The 18,875-nt window shown below is 40.9% G+C and overlaps 1 pseudogene; it reads left to right on the plus strand.

The window, feature by feature from the left end:
- Positions 1-15,900: 15,900 nt before the first annotated feature.
- Positions 15,901-17,442, plus strand: LOC115305105 (annotated as a pseudogene).
- Positions 17,443-18,875: the final 1,433 nt, after the last annotated feature.

The raw sequence follows: 18,875 nt of genomic DNA on the forward strand, positions 1-18,875 counted from the left end.
GATGCAAAAATTCTCACAAGATACTAGCAAATCAAATTCGACAGTACATTAGAAGAATTATTCACCACGGTCAAGTGAGATTTATTCCTGAGCTGCAGGGCTGGTTCAACATCTGCAAATCAAAGTCCAAAGTGATAACATTACAACATGGGGCCATCTTAATATTCACAAATCAATCAACGTGACACACCACATTAATAAAAGGAAGGATAACAACTGTCTGATCCTGTCAATAGATGCAGAAACAGCATTTGACAAAATATAGCATCCATTCTCGATAAAAACCCTCAAAAAAGTAGCAATAGATGGAACATACCTCAACATCATAAAGGCCACATATGAAAGACCCACAGCTAATATCATCCTCAGTGGGGAAGAACTGAGCGCCTTTCTTCTACTGTCAGGAACAAGACAAGGATGTCCACTCTCACCATTACTATTTAACCCAGTGCTGTAAGTCTCAGCCTTAGCAATCAGATAACAAAAAGAAATAAAGGGCATACAAATCAGCAAGAAAGGAATAAAACGTTCACTATTTGCAGAGGACACGATACTCTATGTAGAAAACTCAAAAGAGCCCACCTAAAAATTGCTAGAACTAATACATGAATTCAACAAAGCCACAGGACACAATATCAATGTGCAGAAACCTATTACATTTCTATGTGCCAATACCCAAGCAGCAGAAAAAGAAATCAAGGAATCAATCCCATTTACAATTACATCAAAAACAATAAGATACCTAGGAATTAACCTAACTGCAGAGGTAGAAGATCTATACTCTGAAAGTTATAGAAGACTTATGAAACATATTGAGAAGGACACAAAGAAATGGAAAAACATTCCATGCTCATAGATTGGAAGAACAAACCTTATTAAAATGTCTATACTACCTAAGGCAATCTATACATTTAATTCAATCCTTATCAAAATACCATCAACATTCTTTGCAGAGCTAGAACAAACAATCCTAAAATTTGTATTGAACCACAAAAGACCTGAATAGCCAAAGCAATACTTAAAAAGAAAAACCAAACTGGAGTCACCACGATTTTGGATTTCAAGCTATATTACAAAGCTGTAGTCATTAAGACAGTGTGGTACTAGCACAAAAACAGACACAAAAATAGATCAGTGGAACACAATAGAAAACCAAGAAATGGATCCACAACCATATGGTCGACTCATCTTTGAAAAACCAGGAAAGATATCCAATGGAAAAAAGATAGTTTCTTCAACAAATGGTGCTGGGAAAAGTGGAAGATGACATGCAGAAGAATGAATCTGGACTACTTTCTTACACCATACGCAAAAACAAATTAAAAATGGATTAAAGACCTCAATGTGAGATAGAAAACCACCAAAATCCTAGAGGAGAACACAGTCAGCAACCTCTTTGACCTTGGCTGGAGAAGCCTCTTTCTAGACATGTCACCAAAGGCAAGGGAAACAAAAGCAAACAGGAACTATTGAAACTTCATCCAGATCAAAACTTTTGCACAGTTAAGGAAACAATCAACAAAACTAAGAGGCAGCCTTCAGAATGGGAGAAGATATCTGCAAATAATGTATCAGATAAAGGGTTAGTATCAAAATGTATAAAGAATTTATCGAACTCAACACCCAAAAAACAAACAACTCAGTTAAGAAAAGGGCAGAAAACATGAATAGACACTTTTCCAAAGAAAATATCCATATGGCTAACAGACATATAAAAAGATGCTCAACATCACTCATCTTCAGGGAAATACAAATCAAAACCACATTGAGATACCACCTCACACCTGTCAGAATGGCTAAAATTAACAATGCAAGAAACAACAAGTGTTGATGAGGATGCAGAGAAAGGGAAACCCTCTTGCATTGTTGGTGGGAATGCAAACTGATGCAGCCACTCTGGAAAACAGTATGGAGTGTCCTCAAAAGCTAAAAATAGAACCAACTTATAATCCAGCTATTACACTATTAAACATTTACCCAAAAGATACAAAAATACAATTCAAAGGGGTACATATACCCCAGTGTGTATAGCAGCACTATCAACAACAGCCAAACTATGGAGCCCAAAAATCCATCAACTGGTAATAAACATATAGGAAGGGGGTGGCAAAAAATAGAAGAAAGGGAAATAAACCACAAGAGACTCTTAATGACAGAGAACATCTGAGAGTTGACGGAGAGGAGGTGGGTAGGGGGATGGACTAGATGGGTGATGAGTGTTAAGGAGGACACTGGTTGTGATGAGCACTGGGTATTTTTGTTTTACTTTTTATTTATTTTTTTTTTTTGAGAGAGATGGGCAGAGTGTGGGTGAAGGAGGGGCAGAGAGAAAGGGTGACACAGAATCTGAAGCAGGCTCCAGGCTCCAAGCCATCGGCACACAGCCCGACGCCAGGCTTGAACTCACGGAGAATGAGATCATGACCAGAGCTGAAGACTGATGCTCAATGGACTAAGCCACCCAGTCACCCCTGAGCACTGGGTATTTTATGTAAGTAACGATTCAAAGAATTCTACTTCTGAAACCAATATTGTACTGTGTGTTAACCAACTAAAATATTTTAAAAATTAATTTTAAAAATGCTTAGAATTGAAAACACCAGAAATGCTACATGAAAGAAATACCATGAAAGCACAGCTTTGAATATATTTATAAGAAAATGAGAAATTGAAAGAAAATGAGCAAGACTCTTAAACTGTGAAATTAGGAAAAAATATGAAAAAGCTCAGTGAAATAAGAGGGAAAGAAGTAATGAAGGTAGGGATAGAAAGAAAATAGAGAAGACTAATAAACCAACAATAAATAACTTGAAAAGATGAACAATATAGACAGAATGATCTGTGGGATTTTACACTGAGTGTGCATTTTACACACACACGATAAACAATACCTGTCTTATACAGGTGAATATGTTATTTAAAGACCTACATCAACCGTCCTGAGGTGAGTGTCAACGCATAAGAAATGAGAGTAGGATCAGTGATGGAAGTAAAAAATATAAATCAAGAGAGGAGTCTCACATGGATGAATGGGGACAGAATTCTGTGACATCAGATACAAGGAGCAAAGAAAGAGCCATTCAGTAACTTGTGTGAGAACAATTTGGAAGAAAAATAATAAAGTTAAATCCTTTTTCACTCCCTACAATACATTCTTCAGATGGATTAAAAAGTTTAATGTTAAAAATGAAACCAAATAGCTAAATAAATGGCTGATTATTTAACTTATCTTAATTTTTCTTATCTTACCTATCTTATCTTTAATTTATGGTAAGTGTAAATGCAGTAAAAGAAACATCAAAAGAGGAGAAAATGAATGCATTGACTTCATTAAAATAAAACCTTTAAAAAATAAAGTCATTTTGTCCAACAAAGAAACATTAGAAAAATTAGGTACTGGGGCGCCTGGGTGGCTCAGTCAGTTAAGCGTCCAACTCCTGACTTCCACTCAGGTCACGATCTCACAGTTCATGGGTCCCGGTCCCACACTGGCCATGTGCTGGTGGAGCAGAGCGTGCGTGGGATTCTGTCTCCCTCTCTCTCTGCCCTTCCCCTGCTTGCTCTCTATCTCTCCCTCAAAATAGATAAAAACAAACTTAAACAAAGAAACATTAGATACCAAAAACAAATGGGAAAGAATATTTGAACAAAAAGCACAAAAGAATATCGACAGTATATTAAATGGTTATATAAACAGGGAAATAAACCTTAGTAAGAATTGGGCAAAATAGCTCTTAATCCACACAGAATATACGGTTGGCTAACAAATGTGAAAAACATTCTATCTCAGTAGCAATATAAAAAATGCAAATTGAAACAGAAATTTTCCATCTACTAAATAAGCACGCTAGTGCTCTCACACACTCCTCTCGGGAATACAAGCTGGTCTTACTTCCTGGAAAGCAATTTCACACTGCATGTCAAGAGACTTTTAAATTTTCATATATTTTGACTAAGTAATTCCTCTTCTAAGCATCTGTCTTTAGGAAAATATCTACACGTTCATCAAAATAGAATACTACTTTTGGCACATCCATACTGTGACAGGGACGCTCCGTCAGAACATAGTCCCTGGATCCCCAGGGCCTGCCACACAGCAGGGATTCAACAAATGTTTGTTAAATGACTCTGAAATTCCATGTGGCAGTTAAAAAAAAAAAGAATGAATTCAAATTATTAAATGGAAACATCCTCTAGACATGTTATGTGGTGAAGAAAACAAGATGAACAATAACAGGACATACAGGATGATCCCATTGATGTAAAACTAAAACCAGCACCAAAATAAACAAAAAAACTGTGTGTGTGTGTGTGTGTGTGTGTGTGTGTGTGTGTGTGTGTGTTTATAAATGCATAGACAAATACATTAAGAAGTGTACACACCTGGCCGATAAGAGTGATTATGTCTAGAAGGAAATGTGGATGCCCTTTGAAGGGGACTTCGTGTTGTCTGAATGGTGTTAGGTGTAAGCATATTCTCAGATGAATCTCCTGCTTAAAAAGTGAAGGTGTCCTAAAAGATATGCATGCAATGATGTTAATAATGGCATGATTGGTAGCAATGAAAAGTTGAAGATAACCCCTTAGAAGAATAGGTAGATACATGTTAGCCATGAAATATCATGTAGGCATAATAAGCCATGCTTTTTGAGGAAGAGTTGATGGGAAATGACATGGTACATTATCAGATGAAAACAGCAGCAGCAGCAGTAGCAACGATTCGATGCAAAAACACAGGCTCACCTTCCAGGAAACACCAAAGAAAGTTGTTCAAGTTGCAAGCGAGGGACTCTAGACACAAAACACAAAGAGAACCCAGGAAGGTAATGATGTAGGTAATTATAAGAGAAAGGATAAATGCATAAAATGCATATTTCTTTTCTTAATTTTTTAATAGCAATTATAAAAATAGTTTTATGTATAATTCTTGGGCCCACAACATGTAGAAATATAATATATTTGACAGTAACAGCACAGAGAAGGAACAAAGCTGTACTAGAGTAAAGAAACGACACTAGATGGTAAAGCTCATACACAGTAACAAATGGAGAGAACTAGACAGAATAAATAAGAAGGTTAATATAACAAACTCTAGGGGCACCTGGGTGGCTCAGTTGGTTAAGCGCCTGACTTCAGCTGAGGTCATGATCTCACGGTTTGTGGGTTCGAGCCCCGCATCAGGGTCTGTGCAGACAGCTCACAGCCTGGAGCCTGTTTCAGATTCTGTGTCTCCCTCTCCCTCTCCTTCTGCCCCTCCCCCACTCATGCTTTGTTTCTCTCTGTATCAATAATAAATAAACATGAACAATTAAAAAAAACACTCTATAAATATATACCTATAGTCTAAATATACACTATATAATATGTGTATATATTATATGTATACATAAATGATATCTATATATGGTATAAACCCAACAATATATCATTATTACTATTATATAATTTTATGTCTTTTAAAGAAGTTGAGAGAAAAAGGATATATATAACAGCACAAGAAGAGGAAAAAGGGAATAGAACTATGTAGGAGAAAATTTTCTATGTCATTGTAATTAAATTCGTATAAATCTTAAGACGAATCTGATAAGCTAAAGTGGATATGGTAAGACCTAGAGCAACAATTAAGAAAATAACTCAAAAAATGTAGTGAGAAAAATCATTCGAGGAAATAAAATGTTATACTAAAAAATAATCACTTAATGCAAAAGAAACAGCATAGGAGACTAAAAGAACAAAAAAGACATGAGTTGGGGAAAGAAAAAGGAAAATGGCAGACATAAACCCAACTATTTCAATAATAATGGTAAATGTGAATAGATAAAACAATCCAGTCAAAAGGAAGAGACTGTCAGAATCAAAAAAATAAGATCCAAATACATGCTGTATATGAGACACAATTTAGAGTCAAAGATACAAATAGGCTGAAAGTAAAAGGATAGAAAAAGTTATATTAGGCAAATGGCAACCAAAGAAAGTGGCTATACTACTATCAGACGAAACAATTTTAAAACAAAAAAAAAATACCAGATATAAAGACAGATGTATTATAATGATTACAGAGTCAATTCAGCAGAAAGATACAATAATTATAAACATATCTGTGCACTTAACAACAGAGCCCCAAAACACACAAAACAAAAACTGACAGAATTGAAGGAAGAAATAGACAATTCAATACTAATGGCTGGAGACTTCAATACCCTTCTTTCAATAATTGATAGAACTGGGCAGAGGATCAACAAGGAAATGGAAGACTTGAACAGCACTATAAACCAACGCTACCTAACATCTATAGAACACTTCATTCAACAACAGTAGAATACACATTCTTTTCAAGTGCACTGTGCAATATTCTCCCGGATATATCTTAGTCTAAGGAAATATAAAGAGGATTGGAATCATACAAACTATGTTCTCTGACCATAATGGAATAAAAATAGAAACTCATAACAGAATGAATAACAGAACTTTAGGAAAATTCACAAATATGTGGAAATTGAACAACATATTTCTAAATAACAACTCAAAGTAGAAATCACAAGGGAAATTATAAAATATTTCAGAAGAATGAAAATGATAGCCTTACACACCAACATGTATGGGATGCAGCTAAAGCAGTGTTTACAACGAATTTATAGCTACAAATATCCATACTGGAAAGGGGAGAAAACATCTCAAAGCTATAACCCAAGCTTATACCTTAAGACATTGGAAGAAGAAGGGAAATAATTACAATTATAGTGGAAATTAATGAGATAGAGAATAGAAACACAACAGAGAAAAAATCAATAAAACCAGAAGTTGATTCTTTGAAGAGATCAACCACATTGACCAATATTTAGCTAGACTAACCAAGAAAAAGAGAGAGATGGCTTGAATTACTAAAATTAGGAGTGAAAAAGGGGACATTGTTACCAACATTAGAGAAACAAAAAAGATTGTAAGAATATTTTATACTCTCAATAGTATTCTATGAAAACTGAACGCCAACAAATTAGATAACGTAGATGAAACAATTACATTTCTACAAACAAAAACTACCAAAAGTGACTCAACAAGAAATGGAAAATCTCAACAGTCCTATAACAAATAAAGACATTGAGGGGTGCCTGGATGGCTCAGTCAGTTGGGCATCTGGCTTCAGCTCAGATAATGATCTCATGGTTCGTGAGAGCCTCTCAGCCTGAGCCTTCAGCTCAGGTCACTATCTCATGTTTGTGGGTTCAAGCCCCGCGTCAGGCTCTGTGCTGACAGCTAGCTCAGAGCCTGGAGCCTGCTTCGAATTCTGTGTCTCCCTCTCTCTCTGCCCCTTCCCTGCTCATCTCTGTCTCTGCCTCTCAGAATAAACTAAAGACATAAAAAGATTTTTTTTAAACAAATAAGGAGATTGAATTTGTGTATCAATCATGCAGTTTTATTTTCTGTATTTCTGATGTTTTGATATCTGGAGTCTTGTGGAACCTGGCAAAGACTGCCCCTTCCAGATTAGCAAATTCCTACAGATAATAACCTACTCACCTTTCCTGTGTAAACTAACGCATCCAAAGCCCACACCCCCACCATCTCTTTTAGTGGACTCCTCTACTCCGGGCCACTCTTCCCCTCTCCTACGCACCCAGCTCCAACTAGGCAACTAGGAACCATCTCTATGCCCCAGAGCCTGCTGAAACTATTCAAAGTAACCAATCCTAAACCTGATTACGCTGCTTCCCATGGAAACTATAAAAAAAGTTCCCCTTGAGTCCTTTGCCCCCTGACTGACCCTGTTGTTCCCCATGTGTGTAAACAGACCTTGGGAACTGCGAGCAACAATCTTCTGGATGGCAATTATCTCATCTAATAGCTTTACCATGCTTGAATGATAATAAAATCTACGTTTTAAAACAATTAGTAGGGGCACCTGGGTGGCTCAGTTGGTTGGGCCTCCAACTTTGGCTCAGGTCACTATCTCATGTTTGTGGGTTCAAGCCCCGTGTCAGGTTCTGTGCCGACAGCTCAGAGCCCTGAAGCCTGCTTTGGATTCTGTGTCTCCCTGTTTCTCTGCCCCTCCTCCTCTCATGCTCTGTCTCTCTCTGTCTAAATAAATAATAATAATCAATAAAACATTAAAAAAAAAACAATTAGTAATTTTAAAACTATCCATAGAAAAATCTCAGGTACAGATGGCTTCACTGGTGAATTCTACAGACAACTAAAAGAAGAGTCAAGGGGTGCCTGGGTGGCTCAGTCGGTTAAGCCTCCTATTCTTGATTTTGGCTCAGTTCCTGATCTCATGGTTCACGAGATTGAGCCCTGCATCGGGCTCTGTGCTGACAGTGCAGAGCTTGCTTGGGATTCTCTCTCTCTCTCTCTCTCTCTCTCTCTCTCTCTCTCTCTCTCTCTCTCTCAAAAATAAATAAATAAGTAAATCAACCTTAAAAGAAGACACAATACCAGTTCTTCACAGACTCTTTCAAAAAATAGAAAAGTAGGGAATATTTCCCAACTCGTTCTCTATGACCCAGAAACCAGACAAAGATACAACAAATGAAAACTACAGATCAATATCCTTTATGAATATAGACACAAAGATACAGAAAAACATTTGTCAAAATCCAACACCGTTTCATTAATTAAAAAACACTCCACAAACTGATAGAAACTTTCTCAAGCTGATAAAGGGTATCTATAAAAAAACCCACAGCTAACATCATACTTAATGGTAAAAGACTGAATGCTTTCTCCCTAAGACTAGGAACAAAACAAGGACGTCCATTCTTACCACTTTTATTAAACACTGTACTGAAGTGAATTAGGCAAATAAGCAAGAAAAGAAATAAAGGCATTCAGATGGGAAAGGAAGAACTAAAACTATACTTGCAGATGACATAATCTTATATATAGAAAATCCTTAGGAATCCACTGAAAAACTACTCAAACTAAAAAATGAGTTCAGCAAGGTTATAAAATAGAATATCAGTATACAAAAGTCAGTTGTAGGGGCGCCTGGGTGGCTCAGTAGGTTGAACGACTGACTTCTGCTCAGATCATGATCTCGCAGTTCACAGGTTCGGGCCCCGCATCAGGCTCTGTGTTGACAGCTTGCTCAGAGCCTGGAGCTTGCTTCAGATTCTGTCTCCTTCTCTCTCTGCCCTTTCTCCATCTGTGTTCTGTCTCTCTGTGTTTCTCAATAATAAATAAATGTAAATAAATAAATAAATAAATAAATAAATAAATAAAAGTCAGTTGTATTTCTCTACACTTGCAGTGAGCAATCTGAAAATGAAAATAAGAAAATGATTCTATTGGGGTACGTGGGTGATTCAGTCTGTTAAGCGTTTGACTCTTGGTTTCAGCTCAGGTCATGATCTCACAGTTTATCAGTTTGAGCTCTGCGTCATGCTCTGTACTGGCAGGGCAGCCTGCTTGGGATTCTCTCTCCTTCTCTCTCTCTGCCCCTTTCCTGTTCACATTTCTCTCTCTCTCTCTTTCTCTCAAAATAAATAAACTTAAAAACAAAGAATTATTCCATTTATAACAGCATCAAAAGGAATAAAATACTCAGAAATAAATTTAATAAAGGAAGTACAAAGTATATATCCTGAAAGTTACAAAGCACTGCTGAAAGATACTAAAGAAGCTCTAAATAAATGGAAAGACATCTCATACTCATTGGTCAAAAGACAACATTGTTGGGTAGGGCAAGCCTCATCCAATTGATCCACAAATTCAATGCAATAATTCCTTTTGAGATTTTAGCTGACCTATCTGCAAAAATTGACAAGCTGATCCTAACATTCATATGAAAATTCAAGAGACCCAGAATAGCCAAAATAATCTTGAAATAGAAGAATGAAGTTGGAAAATTCACACGTTAGTACAAACTACAGTAAGCAAGGTAGTGTGGTTATTGGCACTAGGACATAGATAGGGATCAACAGAGTAGAACTGATAATAAAAAATAAATCCTTTTTAAAGTTTATTTATTTATTTTGAAAGAGAGAGAGAGAGAGAGAATGCAGGGGAGGGGCAGAGAGAGAGAGAGAGGGAAAGAGAGAATCCCAAGCAGACTCCACCCTCGACCAGAAGCCCAAAGCAGGGTTCAATCTCATGACTCCATCTCATGCCAGCAAGATCAGGACCTGAGCGAATATCAAGAACAGGACGCTTAACCAACTGAGCCACCAAGGAGCTTCCAGAAATAAATCCTTATATCTACAGTCAATTGATTTTCAACAAGGTCACCTAAGCAATTGGATGGAGGAAGAATAATTTCCCCAACAGACAAACTGGAACAACTAGATGTTCACGTGAAGGAAGTAGGACCTCTACTCACACCATTTACTAACTACAAATGGATCAAAAAGCCTCTTAAATCTAAGAGCTAAAACTATCAAACCCTTGGAAGAAACTATAGGTCAAAATCTCTATTATCCTGGATTAAGCAATGATTTCTTAGATATGACACCAAAAACACAGCAACAAAAGAAAAAACAGAAAAACTGGACTTCAAAATTTAAAACTTTCATGGTTCAAAGGATACTATCAGGAAAGCAGAAAGACAACTCACAGATTGGGAGAAAATATTTGCAATTTATATATCTAAAAAAGAAATTGTACTTGAAATATATAAAGAATTTTGACAACTTGGTAAAAGATAAACAAACCAGTTACAAAGAGGCCAAGGATCTGAATGGGCATTTTCCCAAAGAAGATCTATGAATGGTGAGTAAACACATAAAAAAATGTTCTACTTTACGAGCCATCAAGGAAGAAACAAATCAAACCCACAATGAGATTGCACTTAAGAGCTGCCAAGACAGCTCTAATCAAAAAGGCAGACAACACTAAGTGTGGGTAAGGATATGGAGAATTTGGAACCCTGATACATTGCTGGTGGGAATGCAAACTGGTGTAGCCCCTTTGGAAAAAGGTCTAGAAGTTCATAAAAAGATTAAACAGAGTTGCCATAGGACCCAGGAATTCTATAGGCCCACATGAAAAGGTGTACACAGTTGTTTGCAGCAGTATTATTCATAATAGCAAAAAAATAGAAACAACCAGAACGTCCATCAACTGATGAACAGATAAATAAAATGTGGTACATTCATGCGATGGAATATTATTCAACCATAAAAAGGAATGATGGACTGATACACCCTATGATATGGATAAATCTTGAAAATATTCTAAGAGAAAGAAGCCACACAGAGGGCTACAGAATCGGATATTGTATGATTCCATTTATAGGAAATGCCCAGAATAGGTAAATCTATAGAGGCAAAGTGTGGATAAGTGGTTGCCTATGGATGGCTCGAAATACAAGGGAGACTGACATCAAGGTCAAGAGAGTAGGCACTGTGCTAGAGGTGCACACAAGGTACAGCGTGGAGCAAAGGCTCTGGTGCAATTTTTAAAAATGCTTGAGTTGGGTGTTGAAAAATCAGTAGGAGTTCTCCACAGAGATGAGGTGGAGCAGGGCATTCTAGGACGGGAATAGCATGTTCAGAGGCTCTGATGTATGAAGCAGGGGACCTGCTTGGTAATTGTGTGATTCGTTAGGTATGCCTGGATCCCAGAGTGTGTTGGAAGGTTTTGCCGGGGGTGGAGGAAAGTCAGCAAGGTAAAGTTGGAGAGGCGGGCCATGCCAAGGACTCAGCATAGCCTGCAAAGGTATCTCTGCATTCAGCAGAGCCTGACCTTGCAAAGCCTTCAAGGAAGACGTAGTTAAGACAAAATGGCAGCTGTGGGATAAACAACAACAACAACAAAAAGAGGCTCATTTTACTTTAAATACTCCCTAGGAAGATGTAAGCGATGATCTCAAGCTGTAAAGAGCCAAGTCTGGCAGAACAGTTTAACAGCCGGGCTAAGTATTCGCTGTCGTGTCCACCCTGGGTGCCTCTCGTATCTCTTATCACTCTTGCCAGGCCTTCCTCTCTTAGTTACTGAACATCCTATATTTTCAGGGCTTTTTAAAAATAATAAAATAGGATTGCACCACTGGCTCTGTTAGTCTCATTATGAATGATTTCAGACATGGGGTTTGGATGCCAGAAGATGGAAGGTAGCAAAACAATGGATCCAATGGGCAAAAGAACGGTGACACGCCCTTCTTTTTCATCAAGGAACTCTTAAGCTTCAGGAGGCTGAATCCTGAATTTCATACTCTTGGCTAAAGCTGGGGCTCCGTTAAATTAAAGAATCAAATTTTTATTTCATTTGCATGAACTAGAAAACTACAATACCAGTGAAGACATGCATGGAGGAAGCGGAGATTTGGTATTAGATGACTGAAACTCTTTTTGAGAGTCCTCCTTTGCATGTGTGTGTGACACAGCAACAAAATAAATAAATAAGAGAACTAGTAAGGATACATGAGTCACTGAGGATGTTTTAAACTATTTGGCTCCCCCAGGAGACAACCGGAAAACCGGTGCATGATTCAGCATGGGAAAAAACCAGTCAGAGCAAATGGCAACAGTGAAGGGATCTGAAAGCAGCCCAGGAGGTGGGGGAAAGTGGGACCTTCCCTTGCTGCTGAGAATTTTAAAAGGATGAGCTCAAGGGATTAGTGAAGGGCGGGGCTCTAACCTGCTTGTACTAACAATAACTTAAAAGATACAGTTGGAAAACAACAATAAGTTGCATCAGTCACTCTCATTGCTAACCCAAGAAGATTCTTTCCACCAAGAAACCTCTTGCCGAGTCTTGTTTTGGGGTCCTATCACTAGCATGGAATCAGAAACAACTTTACCTACACAGCCTCTACTTAACTACAGTTTGTCCCCCTTGGTTTATGAAATGACATGCAAGTCCTGTTAAGAAATTCTAACAATCTCTGATCCCTGCAACATTCACATGCTCTGCTCTGCTCTTCTCTTATAAAACAATGTCCTCCATGGGACACCTGGGTGGCTCAGGTGGTTAAGCATCTGACTCTTGATTTCAGCTCAGGTCATGATCTCATGGATTGTGAGATGGAGACCTGCATTGGGCTCCACACTGGGCATGGAGGCTGCTTAAGATCTTTCTCTCCTCTTCCATCTGCCTCTCTCTCTCTCTCTCTCTCTCTCTCAAAATAAATAATTAATTAATTAATTTAGATAATTTTTTAAATGCCCTCCAAAGTTGTTTGGGTGAAGATTACCTAAAAGGTTATGCCCACATCCCTGTATAATACCTTTTTTTTAAATTTAGTGTTTATTTTTGAAAGAGAGAGATACAGAAGTGAGCAGGGATCACAGAGGGGCAGAGAGAGAGGGAGACACAGAATCCAAGGCAGGCTCTGGGCTCTGAGCTGTCAGCACAGAGCCCAACATGGGGCTCAAGCTCACAAACCAAAAGATCATGACCTGAGCCAAAGTTGGACACTTAACCAACTGAGCCGCCCAGGCCCCCCCCGCAACCCCAAATAGTATCTGAAGTGGCACCTCATATGTGTACCTGGAGACACAATAAATATGGCTTGGTGCTGTTGATTATCTAGGCAGGAGTAAATATCTTAATTGAATTTCAAACTCTAAACAGTAAAGTTATCATGCCACTTTCAATCTCTTTAGGGCTTCTTTCTAAAGAACTCAAAGTGATTATAAAAACAAAACAAAGAAAAACAAAAAAAAACAAAACTTGCTTAAATTAATCATACCTCAACCCCCCCCACCACCACCACAAAACAGAAAATTAGTAGCTGTTACTTGTTGAAGTGCTTATCATGTGGCAAGCAGTCTTCGAAGCATGTATTTGTTGTATCACTTTGGGCAAATTATGTATTCTCTCATGAGCTTCAGTTGATCTGTAAAATGGGGAAAACAGCCCTCCTCCAGAATCATAAATGCAACTGCCCAGGTAGCGAAGGAGTGGGAGCTGGACACGTGCCCTTGAGCAGTTACCAGGTGAGCTGAACTTGGCATTCTTGTAGCCTACACTCCACCCTGGTTTCCTTCTGTTGTACCCAGATTTTAATATCGCCCCCCAAAACCAGAGACTGCCAGGGAGGCCGAAGCACGCGTGCAAAAGCAAAGGGCTTTATTACGAATTTAGGCCCAGCCAGCCTAAACTCGGGCTCACAGACTTCAACAACACAGTGGATCCACGTGGAGCGAGCCCCGAACATGGCAGGGCAGGGCCTTTTATGAGTTTGGGAAGGGGAGTTACAGGAAATTGTGACACAGGTACAGCGGGCCAATCAATATAGCATCACATCATTGACAGTAGCTTTAGCCAATTACAGAGTGGACCCAGAACCCTCAGGTAGGGCGTGACTAGTCTTAACCTCCATCTTTAGGCCCGCCCCCAGAAATGTTAATGGTGTTAGCTGGCCTTCAAGGTCAGATGGGAAACCCGAATCAGATCTGCATCCTTACACTTCCTGTAGGCAGCCCCTGTCGTCTCACCTAGAACAGCGGGAAGTGCGGGACATGCTTCTCGGCCCGCTTGCCACCAGGATACTGGTAATATGATCCAGTCCTGGCCACTTGTGAGCTCAGGGGGAAGTCAGCTAGGGTTTTTCGGTTTTGTTTGCTTGTTTTTTAAGATTTTCCTTCAAAAGAAAAAGAAACCAGTGGAAGGGTGTGCTCTCCTCTTCTGGACACGTGTGTTTTTGCATGGTCACGTGAGCCTTTGGAGCATCGCAAGAAAAGAAGAGGAACACCACGGCTGACATGCTTGAAGATACAAGAGAAGAAAGACAGAAGACATCGCCACTGAGGGAGCACCTTGACGTTTTTGTGCCACTGTATTAACCTTGGACCCACCCCACCTCGGGCCTAACTGAGGTTTAAATCCTCACCTGAAGCAACTAGTAGTCGGGTATCTCTATTTCACCACTGCATCAACCCACTGTTTGGCGGTGCTGCGTCTACTCACTCCTCCTCCGAGGACACGGGCAGCATGGAGCTCCTGCTGGCTGCTGCCAGAGGAGGAGTTTTTAAGACGAGCCAGGAATTCAGATTTTTCTTTAAAAGTCCAGATTTTTAAATATTGGCTCATTTTAAAGAAATATGTGCAAGCCAAGCAAAACACATTGGGGAGCCAAGTTCAGCCCATAGACAGTTTTCAACCCCTGCTCTACCTCAGAGAGTTGTAGGAACTAAATTAAATGAGCTGAAAATCAGATCAGTAATAATAATAGCAAACACTCACATGGCACTTCCTGCGTCCCAGGAATTATTCTGAGGGCGTTAGCAATCCAGTGCACATGTGCCACCACATCTTGCAAGCACCTCATACAGAGATAGAGTAATAGTTTCCATTTTAACAGATAAAGAAAGGAAAAGAGAGCCCCTCGCCTTGCTCCTCCAAGCCTAGGGACGGGGACGGCCTTCCCTGGGAGGCACGCTGGGTCCCTTAGCCCTGCGCACATTTCCATACATGGTCCCTTTGTTAAATTCCTTTCGGTTACACCCTTTGGAGTGTGCTGCCCACTGCTCATGGGGACACTGACTGATATAAATGATGAAGAAGGCAGATGAGCCCTTGCCCTCCTGAAGTGCACATTCTGGTAAACAACTGCATAGACAAGAGAGCCGCGGGTACCATAAAGAAAATAAAAGTAAGGTGATGTGACTGAAGAGTGGCCCAGAGAGGCTACTTGAGGGGGTGACATCTGAGCTGTGATGTAAAGGTCTGAGGGGGAATCGGCAACCCGAGGGCCTGGGAGACTCCTCTTCAGGCACATGCGCCTTTCTGTGTCAGAGCTTTGGGGCTAGAACACGCATGAGTGCTGGAAGGGCGACAAGGGGCCAGGAAGGCTGGACAGGGGTGAGGCGGGGGACAGTGGTGGGACGATGATCAGGGAAACCAAAGGCACCAGTCACTGTGGAGAGAGCCGGGATATGGGCTTTAAGACTATGGGGAATTCTTGCTGTTCCTGTAGGCGCGGCAGGGTTGGGAGGAGCGGGGCCCTTTCTCCTTCCCACGATGGCATGTTCTTGTCCATTGAGATCCGTATACTCCAAAAAGGGGGAATCGTCTGGCAAAAATGTTCCACTGTCTGCCGTGTTCAAGCCTCCAATTCGAACTGCAAAAGCAGCCGACAGCCCTATGCCATCAGTGAGCTAGCAGGGCATCCAAGCGGTGCTGAGTCTTGGGGTGCTACAGAGCCGCGGCTCCAATTCCCAGGGTTCAAGGCAGTGGGACCCACCGTTCTGGCCGAGGGGGGGGGGCGGGGGGAGCGGGCTTTGGAAATGTGTGTTGTGGGGGCCGCATGTTCGCACCAACTGAAACCTGGCACCGGTGGCGCCGCAGAGTGAACACACAGAGTTGGTATGTCATCTGCTCTGCCCCCACCGCCTCACCTTACCAGCGCCCGTCACATCTGAAGGCCATAGCCTGGGGCCCCAGGGTGGCTGGGCTGGTTAAGCATCTGGTTCTTGATCTCTGGTCAGGTCATGATATCATGTTCATGGGTTCAAGCCCCGCATCGTGCTCTGTGCTGACAGCTAGCTCAGAGCCTGGAGCCTGTCTTCAGATTCTGTGTCTCCCTCTCTCTCTGCCCCACCCCCTCTCATGCTCTGTCTCTCTGTGTATCAAAAATAAATAAAACATTAAAATAAATAAATAAACAAACAAATAAAAAAGGTCATCATATTGAGGAAGTTCTTGACCTTCCTTTGGTGGTTGAAGATAACTTGAAGGTTACAAGAAGACCACAGCGGCTGTTTTGCTTCTGAAGAGACTTAGAGCCTGGAATGATATCAAAAAGGTCGACGCCTGTCAGCAGATGAGAGCCGGCAAGGGGCAAAATGAGAAACTGTTGTAGCCAGTGCAGGGGACCCTGTATTGTCTCCAATGAGGACAACGCAGTCCCCACAAACATCCTGGATTTACCTTACTTGATGTAAGTAAACTGAACATCGGGCAGCTTGCTTCTGGTGGGCATGTGGGACGTTTCTGCATTTGGGCTGGAAGTGCTCCCCGCAAGTTAGACCATCTGTATGGCACTTGGCGTAAGGCTGCCTCCCTCAGGGGTAACTACAAGCTTCCCATGCACAAGATGCTTAACACAGACCTTAGCTGAATCTCGAAAAGCCCAGAGATCCAAAGAGCCCTCTGAGCACCATGGAAGAAGATTCACCGCAGAGTCCTGAAGAATCATGTTTGAAGCTAGCCTCATATACAAAGACCGTGCCCCAGAACGTCATTGATCGCCAGGCCAAGAATCAGACTCCAGATGGACAAAGCAGCAGCAGCCTTAGAAGCCAAATCAGAGAAGAGGGATCCAGGCAAGAGGCCTGTGGCAGAGGAGAAAGGAAAGAAGGCTACTGCTGCAAAAAAGCAGAAGAAACTTTGGCAGGAAAAAGGCTGCAGTATCCCAGCAGCTGAGAAGAAGCCGCACGAGAGAAGCCCACCTCGGAAGGAAAGAAGCCTGCTGCAGACAGAGTTAAATTTGTTTATCCCGTAAGACAGCTAATTTTGGATAAAGACCTGATCAAAGGCAGTGAGGAAAAAAAAGACTTCTAGGAGTTCTTTGAAGGTCTTCCAGTAGGGGAGTTATCTGAGCTGTTTTCGAAGTCTACAGTCTTCTCCTGTGTGGACAGTGGATTATACATCAGCAAGAGGTTATTGCCACAGTCCAGCCTAAAGTTGTTGGTGGTGTGAACAAGAGTGGGTGCAATCAGGGCGCCTGGGTGGCTCAGTCGGTTAAGCGTCTGACTCTTGATTTTGACTCAGGTCATGATTTCATGGTTCATGAGTTGGAGCCCTGTGGTGGGCTCTGCGCGGACAGTGTAGAGTCTGTTTGGGATTCTCTTTCTCTTTCTCTCTCTCTCCCTCTCTCTCTCCCCATCTCTGCTCTCTCTCTCTCAAAATAAATAGATAAACTCAAAAAAAAGAGTGATGGCAGTCAAGGTGGAGAGATGTGAATGGTTCTGAGATCCATTTACACTGTGATTCTGAGGTACCATAACTTCAGTTTTTCCCAACCAGCATCCTGGACCCATGGAAGACGGTGAGCATACTATGATACTTTTTTTATTTGTATTTTCATTTTTATTATATACTTTCAAATTTGTATGAACATATTCTGGACCATTTGTATGTCCACCTTACAAGAGTATCATCACATAATTTCAGCGGCCTCATTTGACTGCCTACAATGACCAGCATTTAACACAGTGTAATGTTTTTATTGAAATACAACATACAGAGAAAAGTACATAGGTAAAGAGATTTTCACAAAAGAACATTTCCAGATAACCAGCACATAGTTGAAGAACGCAACACTCCAGAAAACTGTCTCATGCTCTCACCAAGGCCCTCTCCAAGACCCTCCGGACTCACGCCCCCCAATGGTAGCCATCGTCTTGCTTTCTAGCAATGTAACTTGCTTTTGCTTATTTTTGAACTTTATATGAATAGAGAGAAGAGAGTTACTTTAGATGGATGAAGTTGACCTCTAAAAACTCCATCCTAGTGTGCGGGGGCAGTATGGGGTTCCCACCACGGACCAAGCCTCCATTTTAGTTCCTGCATCCTGGGCATTGTGGTGAAGATGTGACCTCAGAGACCAGAAACCAAATTATCCCCAAGGCAGGAGGCCATCTCACTAGCGTATCTTGCCTGTAACAACAGACATGGCCCAGCACAGCCCTATCAGTGGTGCTGGGCACAGAGAATGTCCCCTTGTTGTGGCTGTTCTGTGGCACAGTTTCTAACACTTAGGGGAGTCATGAGATGTTAAGGGTAAAATAGTGATGTTTTGACTTTTGTCCTCACCTTTCCAGTCTGTACCCCAACAACTTTCCCAGGTCCAGACCAAAAGGCCTTTTCATTAATCTAGAAGAAAAGCCTGGCTGAATCTGCTTCTGGTCACACATACACCCCCACTTCTACACCCCTCCTCAAGTGCCCCCTCTCCACACCATGTCAAAATAGGAAAGCAAGAAATATATGGT

This window comes from Suricata suricatta, chromosome 10 (assembly GCF_006229205.1).
Source record: "Suricata suricatta isolate VVHF042 chromosome 10, meerkat_22Aug2017_6uvM2_HiC, whole genome shotgun sequence".
NCBI classification, from domain to species: Eukaryota; Metazoa; Chordata; class Mammalia; order Carnivora; family Herpestidae; genus Suricata; species Suricata suricatta.